Source organism: Numenius arquata, chromosome 4 (assembly GCF_964106895.1).
Source record: "Numenius arquata chromosome 4, bNumArq3.hap1.1, whole genome shotgun sequence".
Lineage (NCBI taxonomy): Eukaryota > Metazoa > Chordata > Aves > Charadriiformes > Scolopacidae > Numenius > Numenius arquata.
In genome coordinates this window covers 22,137,057-22,155,319 of record NC_133579.1, presented here as the reverse complement: position 1 = coordinate 22,155,319, position 18,263 = coordinate 22,137,057, and the positions used below count along the sequence as shown (strand labels likewise).

At 40.8% G+C, this 18,263-nt stretch overlaps 1 pseudogene; it reads left to right on the top strand.

The window, feature by feature from the left end:
- The first annotated feature begins 14,470 nt into the window (after positions 1-14,470).
- On the top strand, positions 14,471-15,643 carry LOC141464002 (TBC1 domain family member 14 pseudogene; annotated as a pseudogene).
- Positions 15,644-18,263: the final 2,620 nt, after the last annotated feature.

Here is an 18,263-nt window from a genome sequence, read left to right as displayed (position 1 = left end):
TCACCTTCTAGGTACATTCATACTTTGTAACTTGAACTTCTGTACGCTTAGGCATTTGCACATGTTTAGGTCATGTTGAATTTGGACTTCTTCACCAATAAAAATAGATTTATGTTTTTTACATATTGTGAAAACTAGACTTTTTAAACCTCAACTTTAAATCTTCTGATTGGAAATCATGCTGCTGAAGAAACATTTCAGGTGTACTTCATGGGGCCAGTGTTTTAATCTTAGAGATATAAATTAGTTACCCAGATCTAAATTTTACCAGGACCAAATCTCTGTTGGTTTGCTCATTTTTACTGGGCCATCTCATTGCTTTGGTGTGATCCTCAGCAGCTGCCTGTAGGCATAACTATGTAGAAGTCGCTGGAGCTCTGGCTTCCCTTGAGAAGCTGAAATAATCTGTGCATTTCAAAATATCTGACAGATGCTTGATGCAAAGTCAGCATATGGCAAGTCAATTAATCTTTCTGTGCCTCAATTCATCCCTCCATAAAATGTCACACACATCTACCAGGGCGTTACAAAGCTCAACAGATGTTTATTAAGCACTCTGAGAATCTCTTATAGAAGGAACGCAGCTGCTATACAGCACGGTGCACCTTTGTCTTCACGGTGCAACTTTGCCTCATATTTGAGATCTTCAGGGTATTTATATAAGAAAGGAGAAAGAATTTTTAACAAGGCTTGTAGTGACAGGACAAGGGATAATAATTTTAAACTGAAAGAGGGTAGAGTTAGACTGGATATAAAGAAGAAATTCTTTGATGAAGGTAATGAGACACTGGAACTGGCTGCCCACAGAAGCTGTGGCTGCTCCACCCTTGTCAGTGTTCAAGGTCAGGTCAGATGGGGCTTTGAGCAACCTGTTCTAGTGAAAGATGTCCCTGCCTATGGCAGGGGGTTTGGAACTAGATGACCTTTGAAGGTCCTTTCTGACTCAAACCATTCTGTGGCTCTGTGATTTAGTTTCAGGCCTCACTCTCCAAAACCGAAAGCTATCCAAGGTCATTCATATCACAGCAACTCAATTATGGATTGCCACCACCGATTAGACATGCAGCCGTACTGACACTAGGGATTTCTGTCCTCTGGATGTTACTGCATTTTAATCGTAAGGCTTGTGATGAGGAGAAAAGCACTCAGCTCAGAGTCACAAGGAGGAGGTAGAGACTAGTGCAGCTCTGTCCTGCCTATTCCTGCTCAGTACAACAAGCCTTAAGGATTTTATTCTGCACAGTAACTAGAGTTTCTAGAAAACTTTGCTTTGCTTTTCCAAGGCAACTGCTTCTAACACAACAGCTTGTGTAAAATACATTGTACCTGCATTAATTCAGCAGCGGTTTTGCTCAGTTCAGAGCTTTTCCTCAGCTGTACCTTGCAGATCTGTTTCACAGCCTGAAATTGTCTTGGCATTACCCCAGTTATTTCATTTGATGTGATGTTTCTTGCACTCAGGAGACCTGAGAAAGCTACGTGTAGCTTTGAAAGACAGGAAGCAAGAAAATAATATAACAGATTCCTCGTTGTGATACCAGTGGTCAAAGAAGTTGGAGCGGACATATCTGGCAGCCTAGGATTAATTTTTCTTTTTTTCTTATGCATTTAGTTTAGAGGGAAAAAAAGGATTCCTGTGTAATCTGAGAATTCCAAGAAGTTTTGTAGCTTAATGTGGCATATACTTTTACCTTTTTCATATTTGACAAATATGTGTTACAAAGAATATAAACCAGGTTCATATTCTTCAAAATCAGATTAAATCAGGAGTATATCAGTCCTATTTTTCCGTTCTCCCAGAATATTTTATCTGTCATTTTATATGTCAGGAGGTTGGTTAATTTTATTCATTCTCTGGGGTATCTTGCTAAAGCACTTGTCTCTGTTTGTCTATTTGAGTCCCAAACCCTAGGCCTGCTTCTCAGAAGCAGAAACTGTTGCTTTATTATAGCGCGCTTTGTCAGTTATTTCTTTCCCAGGAATTTTGGTGGGGGGCTGTTTGTTTGCTTTTAATTAATATCAATGTCTGAATAAATAGAAAAAAAAAATGAATGTTGTCTTTTCTGTTTAGTCAGCAAAATAATTAAATGGATTTAATGAGAAAGTATATATTTTAAGGGTTTTTTTTCTGTAGCTGGGCTTAGAAGTTCAATTTTCCTGTGTTAGGAAAATAATTATATTCATTGTACGCCTTTTCTATGAAGGTAAACCAGGACAAATTGTTTCATTAAGGAGTTGTTTTATAATATCTTTTATTAGAAATGCTGTATAAAATCTGAATGATAAGAAATCTGTAGAAATGAATTAAAAAATCACTCTTTTCCTCAAAAAGTTTAAACTTCTTTTTGGACTAATTCCTGTAAGGTTATTGCCTTTTCTGATGACATGCTGATGGTACAAAATGATCAATTGGTCATTTTATGTTATATAGCATAGATACTCTTGTAAGACTGAATGGCTACCTTCAGAAGTTAACTTCCATTTAGGTGTAAGTTCATCACCCACTCCAAGTGCTGGACTGTCCACTTGGTGTGGACTTGCTTGCTGGGACCTCTCCGTGAACAGCATAACCAGCCTTTTCCTTACAAAATTTCACTGAAGAAGGAGGAATGACCTCTCTTTTACTGAGCAGCCTGGTAGATAAGGACACAGTCCTGACATGGACTGTGGAAATCTCTAGCTCAGATTTTTCTTTTGCCCCAATAAACCTGTCTTTCTGCCTCCTGCTTACTTAGCATCCCCTTCTTGCCTCCAAGTGTTTGCCCTTTTTGCATGTGTGCTTAAACGTCTTTGTAATGGCAGATGGATCTCTTTAGTGATGTGTTGAGATATCAAAGCTTTCCCTTATTCGATAAATATCAAATGTGTTCATGTGTAAGGAACATTTTCAACAGAAGAAATTGCGAGCCCCTGTGAAGAAATAATTCATAATTCATTTGAATCTCCAACAATTGATTTTATTTTTTTTTAATTCACCACAGCTGTGCAGCTCAGTTTGGTCCAGCCTCCCTCTATCTCTTTCTTTCCTTTGCAGGACCAATCACCATCAGCTCACAGTAGCACAGCAGCTCCCGGGCTTTGCCTTCCCTACAACTGCAAAGCTGTAAGCCTCTGTCACCTGGGCTCCCCTTTGAGCAATGCCAGACATCCACTTCACAACCCTTTCTTCCCCCACAGTTTGGCTGTCTCAAATGCTAAAAAAAAATGCCACTGTCTAGCTCTAACCCTGTATGATGTGTCACCTGCTATTACTTGTTTGGCACAGAAGTGTTGGTGGACTTAGAAACTTTTTCTGTGATGTTGTACAGAGGGCACAGGGTACGTGGAGGGTCACAGGACATGCCTGTATTAGCCTCAGGGAACGATCAGATTGGCAGGGATCTCTGAAGGTAACACGGTGCCCCCTCAGCAAGCACTGCACCAGTCTGCCTTGTAACCGGCAGCGTTGTTCTTCTGAAAAGTCAGAGATGCAAACTTGCATTTCCTCAAGAAAAATATGATTTTTGTACCTGGGACTTTGACTCCTTCACTTTAAATACTTGTGTGCTAAATGAAAAAGGACACTATCTCTTCTCACTTCACCTGTACCTTTTGCATGGCTTTGGTTGTGTTCTCAGGGTGTGCAAATACAACTGGCTTCTTTAGTTGTGGCAATAGTAAAAAGCTGACTGATGGATCCTAGAGGCAAAGCCTCAAAGCAGGGGCCCACATGGTTAGTTTGTCCAAGATTTGGGCAGTTCTGGGTAAAATATTCAGAGCAGATATAAGGTACTATAAGACAGCTAAGGTATTCCAGACTAAGTATTGACTGAAAAGTGCTGCTGAGTTCCTAAAGGCAAAGTGCTTTTGGGTCCCTAGCCCCATAATGGGCTATTTTGATAAAAGCTGGGAAAGTTTCACCTTCTGGAATACCGGCAGGTGAATGGATTTCTTTAAGCAGTAACCTAAACGAAACTTGAATTTGCGACTAGTCCTATGTTATTTGAGATAAATTTAATCCATTTTCAGGTTTTGTATGGCCTTGACTTGAAGGGCTCCTCACAACAGTGACTAGTGCATGAGTTGGAGCAGAGTGGGAAGCGGGCTCCTAGATCTCTGCTAATAAAATAAAACATTGGACCTGTTCCTGTGAGTGAATTCATTTTCCCTACTCTCTCCAACAAACTGTCTTTAATCTAATAAGTTTCCTTCTGTCATTCACACTTCTTCTGAGTCACAGCATTGCAGGCAAGTTATTTAAAAATTAAAAACCACCACCATGCTGTGGAATGTAATGTGAATCTTTGAAATTTGGTTGGGTATTTCAATTTCAAGATTAAACCTGGCAATCAAGCAGATGAGGAGAGATGATCGTAGGTGACATAAAACGCACCATTTCTGTGTGCTGCTGAAACCTGGGAATTTGTTTATCCTGTGGGGACCATGTATAAGTTGTTGACTTCAGGTAAAAATGTAGAGGGTAGAAATATTTATCTCAGCCATCCATCAATGCCTACATGATTAAGGTATTCAGAAACATCTTTATAAATAGCACCTTATCTCCTTGTTACATATGTATCCAAGGTTTCCCAAAAGAGGATCTGTTCCAGGTGGTGCATTCCTTTTAAGAGATGTATTATTTTTTTAAAAATGAAAGCTGAATGTTGCTGATATGCTGAGCTGAGGAAAGAATTCCTTCCTATAACTGCAAAAAAAAATGCTTTGCAGAGCTGTACTGAAATGACCAAGCTTGCATAGGTGCTCAAATGGGCAAGGTAGCCCTGGAATGGGGCGGGGGGTGAGGGGCTGGGGAGCAGTAGAAGCCTTCCCACTTGAGAAATTGGGCTAAGCTGGAGCAAGGCAGGTAGTGATATGTCCCTGCACTTAGAAAATCCTCACACCATCCCTTGGAAAGTGCACATGGCTTGTTTTAAATGCTGCATCGTGAAAGTTTTGATTTTCGCTGCTCTTCTAGGAGCTCCAATATAGCCCAAGGGACTGTTGGTGACATTTCATTTCTTGTTTCCAAGTTTTGTTTGTGTTTTTCAAGAAAACTGTTCAGTTTGATATAGAAAATGAAGTGCTAGAACCAATGAAGGTGAAATTTGGGGTGCTGAAACAGAAACAGGACCAGTACCAAGTGTGGCTGAACTCAGGTGCCCAAACTCACGAGCAGAGAAGACGGGATGAGCAAGGATCTGAGAGCACACTGAAAAGAAAGTTATCTGAGGTCAATACACTACCTTGCCACGATTACAAGTCTGTAGAGGAATGAGGTGTGTCTGAATCATAGATACCACATCTCTGCTGTCTTGGAGCACCTGCCTGGAAAGCCCTCCTGATGGCTTGCAACTTGTCCCTCGTTTGCACGCTCCTCCTCTCCAAAGGGTTAGTGGAAACGGTCCTTTCTCATAAAATGTACTCAGAAGGCACAGTGGTGTTATCTATCCTTAGGTAAAAAACTTAGTAAACAGATTCAATAGTACAGTGAAATGCCATGGAATAAACTGGAGAAAGTGTCCTTGAAAGAAAAAAGTAAAATCCAGTCTTCTGCAAACCCAAGAACCATGGGTCTATACTGGTATGCCTATTTCTGCCCTATTTCTCCATATTACTGAATTACTAAATTATTTTCTTTATGGTTCCCTAAATTCACAGGCTCAGAGCAGTCTGGTAGGTTTAGGGTGGAGCGGTTTAGGGTGGTTAGGTCTAAACTGTTGGGGAGCAGGAGGGCAGAATTCAAACTCTTTTCATAGAGGGGGGAAATTGAGTCTGAAGTTTCTATTTCTTGGATAAGCATGCATTTTGTGCTATTTTGTTAATGCAGTTCTGCCTTAACCATATTTTTTTTAACTTTTTTTGAAATGTGTTTGATAGCGAGAACTGATCCTGTTAATATACAGTAGTACCAATCTGAATATGTTTTATTGGATTAAACTGTCAGAGATATAGGCACAGAAATGTTGAGTCTTAAGTAGTCTAATTTAGGTGTGGTTGAGCACTGAGCTGCTTCAGTATTGTGGCTATTCTTCTGCACGTGTGCAGGAGTAAAACTTTAAAGAGTCTAAGAAAATTCACCTCCAACACCAGCTGCGAGGGTCTCTTCAGAACTTCAGGGTTGGAGGCAGTGCTGAAGCCTGTTTGGTTACTTTTTGGACCAAATCCAAAGTGATTTATCCACTTTTTTTTTTTTTCTCCTCTGTGGACAAAAAGAAGATTTCTTTCTTCTACTTAAATTAAAGTGAGATGTGCAGATGCTCTGCATGCATAAATGTTGGGTAGAATTTGTTTTTCTTTGGGCATTCAGTAATTTGACAAAAATTACTTGGAAATATATGTTTCCTATAGCTGTTTGTTAAATGTTACAATGCTGTTGCACATAAATTATTTTAAAATTTATGCTGCAATGTCTTCTCTGAACAGGCAGTCTGGAAGAGTCATGATTTAAAAAACAAATGAATTATGGAGACGTAAAAAAACACAGAAGAATTCAACACACACTTCCTTATTTTGCAGTAATTTCAAGCTTGTAATTTCTGTATCTTTTTTTTAGAAAAAACAAGCATAATTTTATTAATGTTTCTTCTGAAATGGGCTTGCCTTCATGTTAGCTGGTACTGGGGCTTCACTGGTTCTGAGTCCATCTTTCTCTGAAAAAAAAACCCAAAACATTGAATGAAGACTTGGGCCCAAGAACAGCAAAGTAAAAGGTGAACTAAGGATGGGAAAAAAGGAGCAAGGGATGGGAAACTGTTGAATCAATTTTGGTGAAGAATTTGTGAAAGTTGCCTGTAATTGCTTGCTGTCTCTTTCAAGCATTCACAAGGGTGCTCAGCTCAGGTGTTGGCTTCCTGGCTGTCCCGTCTCTGCTCCTGCACTTCAACTTGCAGAGCTCATCTCATGCCAAAACTATCTGTCTTGGTAGTTTCAGTTTTCCTTTAAGTGTGACTGCCCTTTCAAGTTAGGTTCACCTGAAAGACTCAAATCAGTAGTGATGATGTAACTTAAAGCACTTTGTCTAATATTGTGAGATGGTGGCAAAGTCCCTGGCCCTAAGGTTTGGGACACTTTTTGTCTAAAGAGGTACTGTGGTCTCTCAGGCATGTTCATCCCATCTAGCTGAGACAGTCCATGAAACATGAACTTTCATAGTCCTTCCTCAATTACATGCTTCAAAACCCAGCACCTTCAGAGGGCTTGCAAGTAAATAATTGATGTGCATTAACCTTTGTAAATCTGTTTTGAAAATTCAGTGAAACTGCTGAAATGTTTCTGTCACCTTCTAGAGCTCATCAGAGTTTGGTGGCGATGTTGCTATGGTACCTATCAAGTAAAGTTTTTGATGTTATTAGTGTCTCAGTCTTTTAAAACTTACCTTATTCCACAATAGAGACCAGGGTCCTGAATAGGCTTTTTGGTAGTACCTGAAAAACTGTCAAATTTTCTAAGCATTTCTGAGCATAGAAAATGCAGTAATATCCATAAATGGCATTAGCTCCATTATGTTGTCATACCAGGCAATATCTGGTGTCTTATTTAAGTACACTGGAGGAAAAAAATCATTACTTTCATTTGCTCCCATCTGCTCATTGTTAACTCCAAATGTAAGATCCTTTGGTGCACAAAATAGATCTCTTCTGCCAGGCATCAGGCAGTGAGGGTTTAGTACAAATAAATTAATGCAAATAAAGCTAACACATTCTGCGATGGTCTCAGATTTGCAGCAGACAATCCTTTGTAAAACCTTGAAATATTCATGGTTTCTTCACATTAACATGTTTTACAATTCTCTTTTTACCAGTAAGCAGAGTGCTTTGTTTCCTTTACTGTCGACTTAACTACATACCTTCAGAATAAAAATAAAATTGAAATTGAAATAATATGGCAAAATAATGGCCTCAGGCATGCCACCACTGCAAACCATACATCTAAGCAGGACCTGTTCCTTTGGTTAGATGTGAGTTTTGTTTGCGGTCGCATTAGTGGGAAAAGCATTCTTAAAATAGAAATACATAACAATTATATTATTCCAACAATTTGAACTTGGAAGCTGTTTGTCTGGGCTAGATTAATTTCCAGTTGCTGCATAAAATACATATCATTCTTTTTTTAGCATTTCTTAAGGATGCATTAAAAACTCAGTAAGCTTTTTAAGCAGGGAAAACATTTTGAAAAAGTATCTTGAGTTGAATCCAATGTCCTTGGCTGGAAAGAGAGGAAAAGAGATCTCTCAAGTTGTCATTAAAATATGAGCTTGTCTGTTTTTATGATGAATGAACAGCAAGGACGAGGAGGAAGAGCAGAAAGCTGAAAGGAACCCCTGAGGTTACTGAGATGCTGCAGACACGGTACAAGGCTTGCCTGGGCTCAGGCATTACTCCCTTGCTCAAAAGTTCATCTATTCTGGTAGCATTTCTTTTCAAACAGCAGGATGAGGAAGCAGAACAACTCTTTTTCCCCAGTGTTGGGTCAAGGCCATTGGTAAAACTGGGACCCGTTTCCCTGAGTGGCAACACCGGGCTAGGCTGGGCTGAAAAGGAAAGAAAGTGCATGTTTGAAGCTCTTGGGTTTCAGTGTCTGTCTCTGCATGTAGTAAAGATGCTACATCTTGCTAACATCTGCATCTGTGGTCTTGCTCAAAACCAGGTTTTCCTTAAAAATTATCACATCACACATAGAGACCGCTACTATTTCACTGCCTGCAAGGTAGAGACACTCCGCAGGTGCGGATCAACTCTGCACGCGTGCTTTCTGTGCTTTTGATATGGAGATTCTTGAGATCATTGCATGGTGAATCAGGACGCACAGGGCTGTGTTTTAAGATAAACCCATTACTAATCCTACGACCAGTTTCTTAAAGCCCAAACAAACACACTGGATGCCATTTAGAGTTATAGAATCAGAATGGTTTGGGTTAGGCCTTTACAGGTCATCTAGTCCCAGCCCCCTGCAATGAGCAGGGACATCTTCCACTAGAACAGGTTCCTTGGAGCCCTGTCCAACCAGACTTTGAATGTTTCCAGGGATGGGTCATCTACCACCTCTCTGGGAAACCTGTGCCACTGTTTCACCAACCTCATTGTAAAAAATTTGTTCCTTATCTCTAGTCTATATCTACCTTCTTTTAGTTTAAAACCATTACCCCTTGTCCTGTTGCAACAGGCCGTGCTGAAAAGTTTGTCCCTATCTTTCTTATAAACCCCCTTGAAGTACTGAAACACTGCAATCAAGACTCCCTGGAGCCTTCTCTTCTCCAGGCTGAACAACCCCAAATCTCCCAGCCTCTCTTGATAGGAGAGGAACACCTCTCTCCTGATCCATCCCTCTGATCATTTTTCTGGCCCTCCTCTGGACATGCTCCAACAGGTCTATGTCTTTCCTGTGCTGAGATTTCTCTGATCCCACCTTAACCATACTCATTTTGCACTGCTTTCAAGGCCATTTTAGACATATTTATGGGACTAAAGTGACTTCCCATCTATTATAATCAGATTTGTTTTCAAATTCCCTCACTGAGCCTTAATAGTTGTCTTATTTGGCAAGTGGAACCTGCTACTAGTGACTCTAAAAAGCTCCTAGTTTTAGTGATGTTGAACATTGCACATGTCATTGTGGGGTTCCAAAATGTGGCTAAAACTTCTGTGTTTCTGAAAATGGAATTCTACTTATCTGAAGAAAGCCAGAAAAGAAAAACATGTAATTAAAAAAAATAAAATCCAGATACTTAGATAGCTGGTGTGTTAAAAATAGTCTCAGCAAAGACAGATTAGTATATAAGGATATAGGAATGTATTGGTTAGGTAAGACAGAGGAAGGTAAAAAGAGAATGCAATGTATCATATGTCTCCACAGTTTATTAGCTGGTTGTTCTTGGTGCTTATTAGGGGTTCCTCAAGAAGGGACTTTGCTTCAAGGGGAGGTGGTGTCACAGTGACCAGTACAATAATAAGCCCATTGAGTACTCTTAAATGATATGTGTGAAGGGAAGGGGGAAGGGAGCTTTCTTCTTTAAGTGGTGTTTTCTTAAACAAAATACCAAAATAATAGGGGGAACTGATTGAATTTAGCCAACTGTTATGTCACCATAGCAACCATACATGATGGTTCCACACTGGAATTTTTCAGGGATTAAAATGCTGTTTCTTTTTCTTTGGGAAAAAAAAATGTGGCAGATCCACTAGGATCTTGTATTTGAAGGAAGAGCTAGTTTTGTTTTGTTTTAAGTATTGTAATGGGGAGAAAAGATGTGAATGTTTTGTGCACTGCATTGGCAGAGTTTCCTATATGGCCATATGTTATCTTCAGCAGGAGCGTAGGGAAAGCAGAACAATTGCATGCTGCCTAACCAGAAAAAAAATAATCTTTACAGTTATTACTATTTATTTATTTATTTATTTTTAATCTTTTACACTTAGGGATCATGGACATAAACCAGGGATCTATTAGGTTGGACTTTCTACTGATTTACTGTCTTTTCTTCTGTTAGGTTAAAAAGCTATGGCTAAGCTATTCTTTCCATAATCTGATAAATAATTGGAATAAAATTTTTGCTGATATTTAAAATGTGTCTCCTGTTAGAGTGAGCTGCAGAGGTATCAACAGTCAGAAAATGACCCAGTAGACTAATCAAGTGAAAGTATCTTACCCAATTTGACGTCTTCAATTGAGGAAACTGCCCCCAGAATTGGGTATTAATAAACTGTTGGCCTGGGATCAGCATGAGACAATTTCACATGCCTGTTTATTGTCTATTTTTGTGTGATAAATGCGGTTCTCACTGATGGCAGCAAACTGTGGTTTCTTACAGTATTTTAATAGGTTCCATCAAGGCTACAAAAAATTATTTTAATACACAACAATAACCACTCTTAATCAGCTGTATTTGTCTTCTAGGGAGCAAACCTTTAGTAATTAATTTTGGCAAGAACAAATCCTTTATAGTTAAGAAGTACACTTGTATGTATGTTGTACTATAGTCAGAGAGGAGAAATGCTCCTTTTTTTCTCCTCTAAGCAGGTTGTCACTAGCCTTTCCGAGCAGCATTTATGAAGAACAAAGTGAGAGAATAACTTTATAGAGAAGATAGGGAAAAGGCTGTTCAGAAAAGCAGAGTGGGGCTATCAGGGGTGCTGCAGGCTCCCCCAGGGGTGCACAAACTTATCGCTAGTACTGAGCAAGATGGAGTGGTGCTGGGGGCAGGGGGAAAGCATCTCTGCTGCCATAATGCAAAACCTTTTATTAATGAACTTTGCCTCGCAGCAATGTGATGCTGACGCTCTCCTCCTGCAACAAGTTTGGTGGTGCTGGAGGTGCAGGGGGGAGCTCTGCTTTATGGCACACAGTGTAGCCTATGCCTGTGTGACCATGGGCAAGTGGTTAGCTGGATCAGCAAAGATGGCTGCTGATCCTCATTTGCAATTACAAGTGCTCTGTCTTTTGGGGAAATGGACCGTGGCAGAGACAGTTAGGGGTCCCATGTCCAGGCATGTCTGAAAATGTCTCTTTCCTTCAGCATCTTCATTAATAAAACATTAATACTAATACCCAGCTCCATCAGTGGGTCACAGACAAAAGGCAATCCCTGAAGCTTTGTATTTTCTTACAGAATGCCGCTTCTGTCTCTGAATGATGGATTAGCTGCTGAAGAGCTCTGTCAGTGCTACCTAGCAATGAACTGATGATACCACTTTCCCACAATTAATTCAAGTGTTGCAGTAAGGCTGACCTGGCTAATTAACGTGAAATAGCATTCAAATTACCACAAGTATATTATCTGTCTCTTTATTTTTTTTAATTTACTGACAGCAAAATCGCTGAAAACACAGATCTTGGCCAGATAGTTTAAAGAGCACGATTATTTTGGAGTTGCAGTGAGGCTGCCTTTGGCCAGCTGCGGCTCGTAGTCATACTGAGTCGAAGCTGGCCTATTTTAGCTCCCCTTCAGTAGCATTTTTGCTTCCCTGAAGGTGTGACATCAAGTGTTATTAATAGTCAAATTGTCTAACATCTTATAAAAACTGCATATTTCCTTGGATTCCGTTTTTTTTGCTACTGGTTTTCCACAGAGGAGGCTATGGGATAGTGCTTGGAGGTGTAACTGCGGAGAAAATAGTAAATGGGAGGGAAAGGTGATGGATTAATATAGCCCCTACATCCATAATACTTGTGACTTTAAGCTTTTCATCATTCTTAGAATAGTGTAACAGGCTTTTTGTGGTGGTGTTGTTGTTTGAGTACTTTAATGATTATGCTGTATGCTAGAGATGATGGCTCCAGTTGTTTTGCATAGCTAGATATGTATGGGGAGGAATACTGCTTTCCCTCCTCTGTTTGGCACATGCACGTACCCCTAAATACATAGTGCTGATCACAGGATCAAAACATGATATTGAGAAGAGAGATTTTGTGCTAGTTGTTTAAATGACGTTAATCATTGAAGATAGCATATTGGCACCTATAAAACAAGGTGAGAGACACCCTGTGGGCAAATGCTCATGTGAAATTTCTCACTCTTTATCCATTTGTGTGGATTTTGCTTTGAATTTCTGGCAATTTGTATTTTCACTCACAAAACAAAACCACAGAAGACATTATCCTTTAATAAATGCATTTCACAAAATGTATGAATCAAAAGGAAATTTTAGCAAGGTGAGTGAAGTTGCTAGATGGAAAGAAAGAGGTGGCTGTTTTGCAGGAGAAGATGGGGAGGGGGATTGCTTTTGATTGTAGCTTTTCCATCACATCCCTAAAGTCTTCTAGCTACTTTCTAAATTGCTGCACCAAAATGATCAGTCCAATTAATTCCTGACAGCCTATAAATCCCTAATGTTTAACTGGATCAATAGTTTCCCATTTTCTGTCTGTTTTTGCAGTGCACCAAACACTACGATACCAATCTGTAAAAACAGTCTAAAAAGAACAAATGCCAGTGGGAGAAAACCATGCAATATGCAAGTGATTGCTCTATAACACACCATTTTCTACTTGCTGTATGTTGTTCCTGGAGAAAAATATAAGCTATTGGTCTCTTTGGGCTTTCCAGCTGTCCCTCAGCCATCCTTTATTCATTGTTAATCTACAGTAGTAGAGATTTCGCCCATTGACTCTTCCTACGCGTCCATAAAAAACACAGAAATCTTTTTTAACTTGTCTTGCTTTCTTCCTTGCTTTTCAGTGATCTCCTTTACTCCAGATATAAAAATGTTAGTGTGGCAATGGGAGAGTCACTTTTTTCTACGAGTAGCTTCAATAATACCTTAGGTCAATATTAACACAATACAGAGTGTTACCTTATGAACGTTGAATTTTGTAGTATATTCTAACAGTAGTTTCAGTGAATCTTGTCTTCAATTTCCAGGAGACTTAGGTCATGTTGTTAAGAACTACTTATTTTTAAGTAGCAGAGCTGATACTTCTTTGTAATGATTCTTTCTAGTCATCAGTTGGGCAAATCACAGAATCACAGAATATTTTTGATTGGATGGGACCTTTGAGATCATCGGGTCCAACCAACAACAACAACAAAAAAAACCCACCAACACCGAACAAACCACCAAAAACAAAAAAAAAAAAAACCAAAATCCCAGAACACCAAACACCAAAACCAAACCAAAACAAACGCCCACAACCACACCCCACCCCACCCACAAACAGACGCAAATCAACAATCTCGGGCACTAGAGCATGACCTGAAGTGCCATGTCTACACGTTTCTTAAATACCTCCAGGGATGGCGACTCCACCACCTCCCTGGGCAGGCTGTTCCAGTGCTTGACCACTCTCTCAGTAAAGTAATTCTTCCTAATATCTAATCTGAACCTCCCCTGCCGCAACTTCAGACCATTTCCTCTGGTCCTGTCATTATTCCCTTGGGAGAAGAGTCCAACACCCACCCCTCTACAACCTCCTTTTAGGTAGAGGGCAATGACGTCCCCCCTCAGCCTCCTCTTCTCCAAACTAAACATGCCCAGTTCCCTCAGCCTCTCCTCATATGACTTGTTCTCTAGACCCCTCACCAGCTTGGTGGCTCTCCTCTGGACACGCTCCAGCCCTTCAATGTCCTTCCTGTAGTAAGGGGCCCAGAACTGAACACAGTACTCAAGGTGAGGCCTCACCAGCGCCGAGTACAGAGGCACGATCACTTCCCTACTCCTGCTGGCCACGCTATTCCTGATACAGGCCAGGATGCCGTTGGCCTTCTTGGCCACCTGGGCACACTGCTGGCTCATGTTCAGCCGGCTGTCCACCAATACCCCCAGGTCCTTTTCTGCTGGGCAGCTTTCCAGCCTCTCTTCCCCGAGCCTGTAGCGTTGCCTGGGGTTGTTGTGACCGAAATGCAGGACCCGGCACTTGGCCTTATTAAACCTCATCTCATTGGCCTTGGCCCATTGATCCAACCTGTCCAGGTCCCTCTGTAGAGCCTGCCGACCCTCAAGCAGATCAACACTCCCACCTAGGTTGGTGTCATCTGCAAACTTACTGAGGGAAGAATCTTGATTTTGAACCACTCTCCACTACAGCACTTATTTTAGAGGACAGACCAGCAAACCTCCCTGCAAAACCAGCACAAGAAGCTCAGAAACACAGACAACAGTATGAAGAAATGGTGGTTCAAGCAAAAAAAAGAGAGCTTAAAGAAGCCCAGAAGAGGAAGAAACAACTGGAAGAATGCTGTAAACTGGAAGACAGCATCGGCAATGCTGTTTTAACTTGGAACGATGAAATCTTGCCCAACTGGGAAACTATGTGTTGTTCCCGTAAAGTTCAAGAGCTGTGGTGGCAGGGCATCCCACTGAGTGTGAGAGGCAAAGTCTGGAGCTTGGCAATTGGCAACGAGTTAAACATCACTCATGAACTGTATGATATTTGCCTGGCTCATGCCAAAGAGAAATGGTGATCACTTAGCACAGGAGGGGCTGAAGTAGAATGTGAAGATGCTGGATTTTCTGCAGCTGACAGAGAAGCAAGCTTGGAGTTAATAAAACTGGATATATGAAGAACGTTTCCTAATCTCTGTATATTCCAGCAAGGTGGTCCTTACCATGACACGTTGCCCAGTATTTTGGGAGCCTATACTTGTTAGAGGCCTGATGTAGGCTATGTACAGGGCATGTCATTCATAGCAGCAGTATTGATCTTGAACTTGGATACTGCAGATGCCTTCATTGCTTTTTCTAATCTTTTAAATAAACCCTGTCAGATGGCATTTTTCCGTGTGGACCATGGCCTGATGTTGACTTATTTTGCCATGTTTGAGGTATTCTTTGAAGAAAATCTGCCAAAGTTATTTGCTCACTTCAAAAAAAATAATTTAACTCCAGATATCTATCTTATTGATTGGATATTCACATTGTACAGCAAATCTTTGCCACTAGGTTTGGTGTGTCGTGTCTGGGATGTGTTCTGCCATGATGGAGAAGAGTTCTTATTCCATACAGCCCTGGGAATATTAAAACTTTTTGAAGATATTTTGACCAAAATGGACTTCATTCATATAGCCCAGTTTTTAACCAAGCTACCAGAAGACTTGCCTTCAGAAGAATTCTTCACATCTATTGCTGCCATTCAGATGCAAAGTAGAAACAAAAAGCGGGCTCAGATACTGGCTGCTCTGCAGAAAGATAACTGGGACATGGAAAAAGGAAGTCCTTCACTCAAGCATTAAAACTACGATTGCCTCCAGTGACTCATGGGAAAAGTGGCAAAAGCATTGGGTACTGTTTGACATGTATGAGCCTGCAAATCAAAGTGTTATTTCAGAGTTTTGTTTAGTAGTAGAATAGCCTTAAAGGGGAGAGAGGAAAAAAAGATAAGTTCTCGAGGGTGGGGAAAAAAAAAGGAAGGAAGGACATTGAGGGATAAAACCCTTCAGAGTGAAACCTAGGCTTAGTCTTAACTTTTAGTGGAATGAGTATTTGCTGTGGATAGCGTTACACATTCTGTACTTCTGATGAGGGCAGTGAAACTAAACAACATTAAGGATTTTTTTTAAGTTTTTTTTTCTTTGGTGTTATAAGACTGGGCATTCAGCAATGTCAGTCACTTTGAAAGCTATTCCCCAGTTTCATTCTTAGGCAGGATACGCCTAAGAATTCCCATAGGCATATGCGTTCCCATATCCCATATGCGTTATTCCCATACGCATAACAGTAGCCGGATGTGGATTTTAAATAACTAGTGCTGGAATTCATAGTTAAATGATTTAAGGACCATTTCTTTAGAAATGCTTCTCGTTTTTATAGGCTGTGGGTCCCATTTACCAAAGAAATCATGTAGACGTAGAACTACATTCCATTCTTTAATAAGAAAAAGTTAGGTAGAAAGTAAATTTGGAAGAGAAGTCACGCTAGCAGTGCAAAACCAATTATTCTTCAAGATGCCTTGGAAATCTGTATTTCCAATCTGGATGCAGATGGAAGAAATTCCATTAATCAGCCTAGATTCCTAACTCACTAGGGGGTTTCTAATATTAAGCTGGCATCATTTCCCAATTATACTCTCTTTCCTCTGTTTAAACACAAGACTAGAGACTACTAAATGTATGTTTCCATGTCTCCCTCTTCTGGGGCAGTGCCATCTCAGGCTGTCCTTGCCTACCAGCTACTTATTCCTGTGCTGCCTCTCCAGTTGTGCTGATAAAACTGTGGGCTGAGCAGAAAAATTGAGAAAAATTGAGAAACGGTAAATGTCCCTTTTTTAAAACAAACCAACAAACCCATAAAACATTTTTATCTTATGCAGAAATGAAACTGGCCTAGAAGGCTTCAAAAGTATTTTTCATCAGTAAAATATTTTTTTATGCCCACACAATTGATTTGATGCCTTTCCTTATTCAAGGGAGTTATTTTAAGCTGGTGTTTATTTCTTGTTTGATGTTCGGGTTATGGCTTTTTTCCTTTCTTTCTTTTTTAAGATTCATCATGCAGAATGGTAAAGAAGATGCCCAGAAGGAGAGCTTTTGTCTCTGTTTTCTTCCTTCTTATTTTGGCCAGACTAATCACTGCATGTATAAGGCTGATTTGCTTGTTTGCTGTCAGGCCTTGAACAATGGAATCATCTTGAAAGAGTATTTCCCTTCAAAATACGATGCAACAGAAAGGCCTATCCTGAACAGTAAACAGTGTTTAGGTCATTAGCACGATGATAGTGACCACAGCAATCTATAATCAGCACGGTTTAGCTTCAGAGTTGAATTTTTCAAAGCTGGCTGCTGGTGTCCTTTGAGATGTCCCCTGGAAATGCCCACACATCCTAGCCGGGTGACTGCGTATATGAGGAGTATGCAGGAGCCTCATGGGCACAGGGGTTTCTCTTTGTTTGTTTGCCTTACTGAAATGGCTTTGACTGCTATGTGATTCTTTTCCAAACCTTTTGGCTTCATGACCTTACACCTGACTTTTAGAAAATCAGAACTGGAGGACAGCTCATGCAGTGGCAGTGTATGAATGTTGTTTTAGTCGTACTTGTTGTCACTAAATGCCTAGAAGGCAAGTTGCCATTAGGGAAGCAAGATCCACTGCTCCCTGTATGTTCTTTTGAACATTCCCTGTTGAAGACTCTGGCCAGCGAGGTATTTTTTTCCGAAGTGCTGCTGTGCTATAACTGATGCAAAGATGCCTTGTATTACAGTGCTTGCTACAGTGCTCAAAAACTTGCAATTATAAAACTCACAAAAAGTCAGTTAGCAAGCACATGGCAAGACTGTCCTGCTCATTGCAACGTCTGCCTCCCCTCTGTCTGCTCTGTGTGTGCATCAGGCCGTGCAGCTTTGCGGGGCAGCCCCTCCAGGCCCTCCTTGTGGGTCTGTCTAAAGGAGAGTTGGATTTGGGAGGCCAGAGATGACACAAAGCCCTGTCAGCTGCCATCATCCCCATGACGGGAAGCATCTGTGGGGAAGGTCCTGCTGGCCTGAAACACAGCTGTCTGGCACAGGCAGAGCCAGACAGTCTTCTTAACTCTTGTCTCAAGTACCTCAAAATGGTACTCAGCATGCCTACTATGCTCTCCATTTCACATCAGGCTTGTTTTACTAGTCTGCAAGTGCACTGCAGCTGATTTCAGCCAGGCTTTATGATGGGTAACAGTTTACGTGAAGAAGCCATCATCTGTGATGCTTCCTGTTTGGTTCAGGAGAGCCCGAGGTGGGCTCTTCTCCATGCACTCATCAGAGGACAATGTACATTTGCCTCTGCTATTTTCAGATGCTATTAACAGTGGGGCTGTGAGACCAGGCAGTTCTTCTCCCCAGATTGAGCAGCTTCCTCTTCAGATTGCTTTTTCTTGGC